The sequence below is a fragment of the Talpa occidentalis genome, unplaced genomic scaffold (genome assembly GCF_014898055.3).
Source record: "Talpa occidentalis isolate TD23 unplaced genomic scaffold, MPIMG_talOcc4v2.1 talOcc4.5, whole genome shotgun sequence".
NCBI classification, from domain to species: Eukaryota; Metazoa; Chordata; class Mammalia; order Eulipotyphla; family Talpidae; genus Talpa; species Talpa occidentalis.
Window position 1 is genome coordinate 139,001,535 of NW_023604861.1, and position 7,196 is coordinate 139,008,730.

Sequence of the window (7,196 nt, forward strand, 5' to 3'; positions counted from 1 at the left end):
CTGGAGTCGCGGCCAATCTCCCCACTCCAGCAGCAAGCAACGTCCCATCGGAAAAGCGAACCGGGCAAGACACGCAGGCCGCTGCGAGGCGTGGTCAGTGGCGCCTGGCTGTGCGCTAGCGACGGGGCAACGCCGCGCTGCTGCCGGCTCGTCCTGCGCGCGTGACAGTGACCTTCTCACGCAGAAGGACGTGAACATCCTCCGCACGTAGACAAAGGGGGTTTCTAAATCCCGGCGCCTCAGTGAGGTCTTGTAAGAGCTGGGGCTAGTGATCGATGAAAGTCTTTGCTCCTTAAAATAGTCTATTAAGATGCAATTCTGCGGGGAGGTAGGATGCCACCGTGAGCTCCAGGCCCAAGCTCGGGCGTTGCTAATTAAAGAACGGATTGTTTCAAATCAGCTGGTGGTAACAAATCACTGGGAAAAGTAACATCATAGCAATATTTTAAACCGTTAATAGACAATGGAAAATATTTACTCTGTAAAAAGTTTAAATTATGATGAAAAAATTCCATAAAAATATGCAAATAAGTATGGAGGTTTTTTAAATTACTATTGCAGGGGCCTCCCCTGGTGGTGCAGAGGCTGAGTGCTGGGCTGCGAAGCTGCCCGCAGCCTCTGCAGCGCCGGTTCGATCCCCGGCCGCCGTTGAGGGTCCCACATGGCGCGCAGACCTCTCCTGCCGCCCACTGCTCCCCTCAGCAGTGTCCTTCGGTCCTTCTGCCTGCTCTGCTCCCCGCTCTGGCTCTGGTGGATTCTCTCACCCTCCCGCGCTTCTGACTGTGCCCAGTGCTTGTATAAATAAATAAATAAATCTTTAAAAAAAAATTGCTATTGCACTGCTTACGGGCAAACAGTAAAATGCAGCCTGGTCCAGAGCCAGACCCCTCACCCCCCACCCTGTTACCCCCACCCCTCTCCTCCTCGGCCGTGATTCCCGACAGGCCCCTCCTTGCAGGCGCTCATGGCCTGTCCTGTGAGGAGAGGGACAGTGACTCCCCTGAAGTCACAGGACCCCAGAGCCACCAACGCCCCCACCTGACTCCTGGAGGCCCCCGAGGCCGACGCTTCTCCGGGGAGCGGCAGGGAAGCCGGGCGAGACTAGCGTTCTCCGGGAGGACAGAAGGGGGAGAGCTACAGAGTGGGTGTGCCCGCAGGAGGAGCTGCCTGGGAGAGAGGCAGGGAGAGCACAGGGAGCCGGGTGTGGGCACACGCTCACACACTCACACACATACATGTGCTCACCCCCACACACACTCACAGGCTGAACATCCGTGTCCCCCCAAGCGCACTGTTAAAGCCGGGCGCCCAGGTGAGGGTGGAGGAGGGCCCTGGAGCCACCCACCTGGTGGGGACTGAGGCCCCGGGGCGGTGCACGAGTGTTGGACACAGTCACCCCGAGACCAGGCGCCAGCCCTGGACCACCACCAAGACCCAATTTAGTCAATTCCCAGCGGCATCTGTCACGGCGAGTGCCCCGCGTGGGGCACAGTGTCAGGGCCCAGCGGGGCCCCCACTCCCCACACACACACACACACCCACTCCCCCCACCCTCCCGCACCGGCCCTGGATCCTCCTCCCCAAAGCTCCCGCCAGGCCCCACCTGGGTGACGAAACCCCAGGAAGCCCCAGAGTCCTGTACCCCACACCTCTAGGCACCAGCACTTCCCTCCGCTCCCGTGAGCCCGGAGCCCAGGGACACCCTGAGGCACCGCAAGAACAAGGAGGAGCCACAGCAAGGGCCGCCCTCGCCAGCAGGACCCCCCACCCCTCCAGAGTCTCTCTAGCACCACCCAATCCAGACCCGTGCACCCCTAGAGTCGGCGCCCCCCTCCACGCCGCGAGCCGATCAGGGCGGGGTTCAGGCCCGCGGCCCCGACAGGGCGGCCGCTCGCTGCAAGCGAACACTTCGCGCTCTGAAAGGAGCATTTTCAGCGCGGCCCTTCCACTTCTATTTCTGGTTATCCGGCCTCGCAGCCCAGGACGCGGCGCCTGACAGAACGCGCGGCGAGCCGGCGACTCCCAGGCCACGGGAGACCTTCCGTCCAAAGCGGCAGGGAAGCCACACGCGTTTGCAGATGCGAACACGAGCCCTCGGGAAAACAGCGCTTCCTAAGCTGGCGCGTAACTGGAAATTCCACGACAATACAGAACAGACAGAGACGCGAGGGCACCCCGCGCACCCCGCTGGGCCGCCGCGCCCCAAGCCCACGGTCCATCCGCCGCCCCCCCCCACCCTCCCCGCTGCGGGCAGAGCCTGCCCTGGCCCCCGCACAGGCCACGGAGGCAATGCGTCCATGCGGCGGGGAGCATCTCATTCAGACGCCGCGTGAGGGGCCGCGGCAGGACGAGCACACGAGGGGCGCCTCTCCCGGGCCTGACCACCCCCCACCCCAGGGGGCGTCTGGGCCCAGTCCAGGGGTTCCGCTGCTCCGGCCCCACTAAGCTCCTGCCAGCCCCTCCCTGGGGACGCTCTGCTGGGGCAGGGGCACGATGACCACACCCCTCTTCAGACATGCGGACCCGCTGCCCGTCGGTGTGGCCGCGGAACCGGGAGAATGTGTCGGGGCAAGTCGGCCTGGGGAGAGCACAGCTTACCTGCCCCCAAAACACAAACCCACTGGGGTTTGCCCGGTTTTTGCCAGGGAGCTTCGACCCCGCAGGGCCAGGGCCAGAGCCCTCTGTCCACCTAGCCCTGGCGGGGTGTGGCCACTCCCCCTCTCTGCTTCCCTCTTCTCCTTTGTCCTGCCGTCCTGCCGGCGCTCGCTGGGCAGCGCCCAGAGCTCCCTTTCAGAGGGAGGGGCGGAGTGGCCAGCACGCCACACAGCAGCCGGGGCACTGCGCTGAGCAAGGCCGCCGACCTGCGCGGATCCGGGCGCCACAGCAGGCTGTCCCGCCCGCCACCCTGCCCACCGGCCCTGCAGGCCTGCTGGGAAACCTGGGCCAGGAGGACATGCGTGCGCCCAGGGGGCAGTGAAGCAACGATCCACCTCCACCTGCGTCTCTCACCCCTCCAGGACACTCACCGGTTTATGAGGGGGAGAGGGAGGAAATGACATGTGGGTGCACCCTGCCTGCTCACCTGCCTGCTCACCTGCCTGCTCACCTGTGTACATGTGACCTGTGCAATGTTCCGCGTGTGGTAGCTGTGATGACATCACTGTATCACATTATGGGCGAGATTCATCTTCCTGAAGCCCAGAATGAGGGGGACAGGACCGCAGCTGTGAGGGGCTGTGAGCCCCACCTCGCCCTGGGCGTCCCGCGCAGGCACCCCCACATGCTGACCCGCAGCCGCTCGTCATGGGTGGCGCTGTCCATCGGGAAGTGAAGAGATGCAGGTCAACGGTTTCAGCGCTGATTTTGCCCCACTGTTGCCCAGGGGGGCCAGATCCGAGGCTCCCCACCCCCAGCCACAGCCCCTCGGGGCACCTGCACCTTCAGCGCGGAGACACCGACTACGTGCGCGCCTTCCTGAGGTGCCGAAGAGCTGGCCCCAGCCCTGCCAGCAGCATCCTGGGGTCTCTCCGCTGCCTCCCCGCTCTACAGAAATACATGTTCGGGGCTTGAATTGGCCCAGGGGCGACCCAGACTGCATTTGAGCCCCCGCTGCAGCTCCGAGCCCCGAGCCCGCACGGCCATGCCCGCCGCCCGGTGGAACAAGGCGCCGAGAAAGCAGAAGTCCCTGGGCAGGGAGGAAAAGGGGTGCCTGTGGCCTCAGAGAAGGGTGTAGCAGAAGGCCAAGCTGACGCTGAGCTGCTCATCTGAGTCCCCCAAATCCCAGGCCCCCGCCTCCCACCAGGCTGAGTGTGTCCGACTCGGATGACATCAAGTGTCATTGGCGTCCCCAGACCAGCACTAAGGGCCTCCCAGGCCGTCCCGCAGAGGCGCCTTCCCCCCACCCCACCCCACCCACCCCCCTCCCGCCGGAGCAGCCGCTTCCTGGCTCCTGACAGTCTCCTCCTTGGGGGCCATAGTCTCCTCCTTGCCATGAGCCTGTCACGCAGGGGAGCAGCCCTTCCACGTGTCGGTCAGCGCAGCCTCGTCCCTCCCGGCACGGAGCCCCGCTCCCGGGGATGTGGGGGGCAAAACCGGCCAAGGCCACCCCGCCTGTTAACGCCCCAGTTAATTGGGCTCCTTGGGGCCTCTGAGTAGCTCCTCCAGGTTTGCAGGGTGGGAGGCCTGCAAGTTCGGGCAGCCAGGGCTCTCGGGGCAACCCTGCAGGAGGGCCCTCAAACACTGGGGCACTTGTAGGACAAAAGAAACAGGCCCGAGGGCCCCCAAAGACCCCGCCACGGGCTGCAGGTCACCACAGCAGGCACAGAGCCCTCCACAAAGGTGCTCGCAGGGCCGGGGTGGGGGATGGCTGCGGCCCAGCGCGGCTACACAGCTGGGTAGCCTGGAACAGCCGGGTGCTCTCCCCTGCGGTGACTCACCTGAGAGCAGGCCCACTGGGGCCTGGGGTGGAGGGCAGAGGGCGTGAGTGTGGGGAGGAGACTCCCCCGCCCACTGCCCGGGGGAACCCCTGCTCCCACTGGGCAGGTTTAGGACTTGCCGCAGAATGTTGGAGAAGCAGTAAAAAGCAATAGGAAAGTGGGCGCATCCGGGGAATTCTAAGGCTCCTTCGGCCGAAGATGGCTGCCTCCGGCTCTCTGCTGCAGCTGCGGCCCTGCGGCCCCCCTGGGTCTCCCCCGGTCTGCACCAGGCCCTCGCTGGACCAGCCCTCCAGGCTGGGCTACAAAGACGTTCCATGGAACACGTGCTACACCGGACCGCCTCAGGGGCGCCCCGGGAACATGGCACCCCCACCACCCGTGCACTCCGCTCAGACTCACGGGCCCAGCAACAAACAAACTTGGTTCTCCCGGAGCCCTAGGACTGGAAGCCCGCCCAAAGCTGCAGGACAAGGGGGTCCAGCCATGTGGGGGGCACAGCCCCAGAGAGGCCCGCGTTTCCAGAGAGCCGCTGCTGGGGCGGGGGCGCTGAGCCGGGCCAGGGGTCACTCCGGGCGCCTGGGCGGTGCGGAAGCTGCCCTGGGCGGGCCCCGGGACTCCTGGTGCTGTCCCCGAGGTGACGCAGGACGCTCTGGCCCGTGTCAGCTCAAGCAGACTTCTGGAAAGAGGACAGCAGGAGACAAGCACACACGCTGGCCCCGGATCTCGGGCGGGCGGAGAAACGCCCCAGCTGGGCACGCAGGGGCTGCGCTCGGAGGGCGGCACCCTGCGCCGCTTTGTCCGAGCAGGTGGGAGCCACGGACGGGCGGTCCGTGGACCAACAGCGCCGCCCAGTGGCTGAGGGAACCCGCCGCTGCGCTCTCAACCCAGCCGCGCACACAGTCCAGCAGCAGGACGTGTCCTTGTCCCTGGGCGGGACGGCCGCACCTGCCTGCGTCGTGAGAGGCGTATCGCAGCCTCTAGAAACTTGCAGCCCACGGAGATCCCCCCAGAAGCAACTCCTCAGAAAGGAACAGAAAATAATGGGCGCCTTCAACACGCTACCCCAGGCTCCCGGCACCAGCCGGGGGCTCAGGGGAAAGAGGGGACTGGCCGGGGCACGGGCCTGTGACTGGCCGCCGTGGCCGCCACAGCTCCCCTGGCAGTCCATCCCCCTCACAACGGGGGTGCGCTCCTGGCCCCCTTGGTCATTCCCCCTCCACTCCACGAGCAGGTGGTCACTTTCATGATGGTAGCCAATGTGGGGGGTCCAGGACCCCAGGAGAAGGGGCTGAGGGCCTGGTCTCCCCGTGGAGGTCAGCTGGCTCCCTGGCCAGTCGCTGAGGCCCCGCGAGTGAGCATCTCACTGTCAGAAGAAACCCCCGCCCTGAGCAGTGGACAGAAGCTCTGCCCTTTCTGTGGAGCCTCCGGGCAGCAGGGGAGCTCTGCCCGCCTCCCGCCTGGTGACCACCCGCTGTGCAAGGGGGGGGCACTGGACCCTCAAGGCATCTCCTAGCTGGGCCTGTCCTGCTCCTGCAGATCCCCCCCAGGCCACCCAGCAGGGGCAGAGAGGCCTGAGGGGCAGTTGCGTCCACCCTACCCGTGGGGACTCCGTGCCCAGCAGCACAGGTGCGGGCTGCCTGGACCCTCACAGCCCGGACCCTACCCCCAGAGGAAGAGGCAGAGAGAGGAGGGAGCCCAGCTTTCTGCGATTATGAGGATGACAAGGTCGCAGAGCCTCCTGATGGGCCAACTCCCACAGAGCTCACACTGGAATGAGCAGGGGTCAGTGGTCACAGGCCTGCCAGGGAGGTCACGCCCTGCAGCAGCAGCTCCCTCTGCATGCAGCCGTGGCCGTGAGCAGAGAGAATGGACGCTCCTTTCGGGTCTGGGATATGTAACCGGGCCTCTGTCCTGCAGGGAGGGGCCTCGGCCGGGAGCACAGGCAGGTCACAGGCTAATGTGCGGGTCACCCCACCCGCTCACAGCCGGGGGCCTGGGAGGGGGCTGGGGCCTGCCAGGACTGGGGGTGCACACAGCTGCCTCTGCACGCAGCAGGCGTGCCCGAAGGTGGGTCCCTCGGCCGAGACTTGCCTCCTGCTCTCTGACGCAGGTTTCTGCATCAGCACGTGCCCAGCGGGAGGGGCGTCCAGGCTTCCATTTCAGCTCACGGTTCTCTCCTCCCATCGCTCTTGCTGCCGAGTCTCCTTGGGCCACGGCCTGGGTTTGGGACGTGAGCAGGTGGGAGCAGCTCTGCACCCCGCGGCAGGGCGTTCAGCTACGCTGGCCGGAACCCCCAAGCCAGAGTCCAGGTGGCAGCAGACAGCCCGAGGCCAGGCAGCCCCGACTCTGAGTTCAGCCCAAAAGAGGCCCTGGTGTGCGGCTTACTCTGAGAGGCCCTCGGATTTTAACCGTTTCACTTCGGGGAACACTGAGCACGCCCCCAAAGGACATGGACATGGCCCAGAATGGCCGGTATCCAAAGGGACTGCCTGGAGGGGGCTGCAGGACTGAGAGGCGCGTCCAGGCCGTGGGGCGAGCTCTCTCTGCGGGTATCCCATTTCCTTTGACCCTGGATTTCAAGCCCAGACGCAGTGGAGGACAAGTCTGACCCTGAGCTAGACCTTGACACCGCCAACGCCCTGTGTCTGACTCTGCTCTGGCCCCGGAGCCATTACCCGAGTCATGCACAGCGACCACCCCGGCAGGGCTACCAAGAGCCATGTTTTTTCTCACTTTATAACCAAAGACACCTGCCAAAAT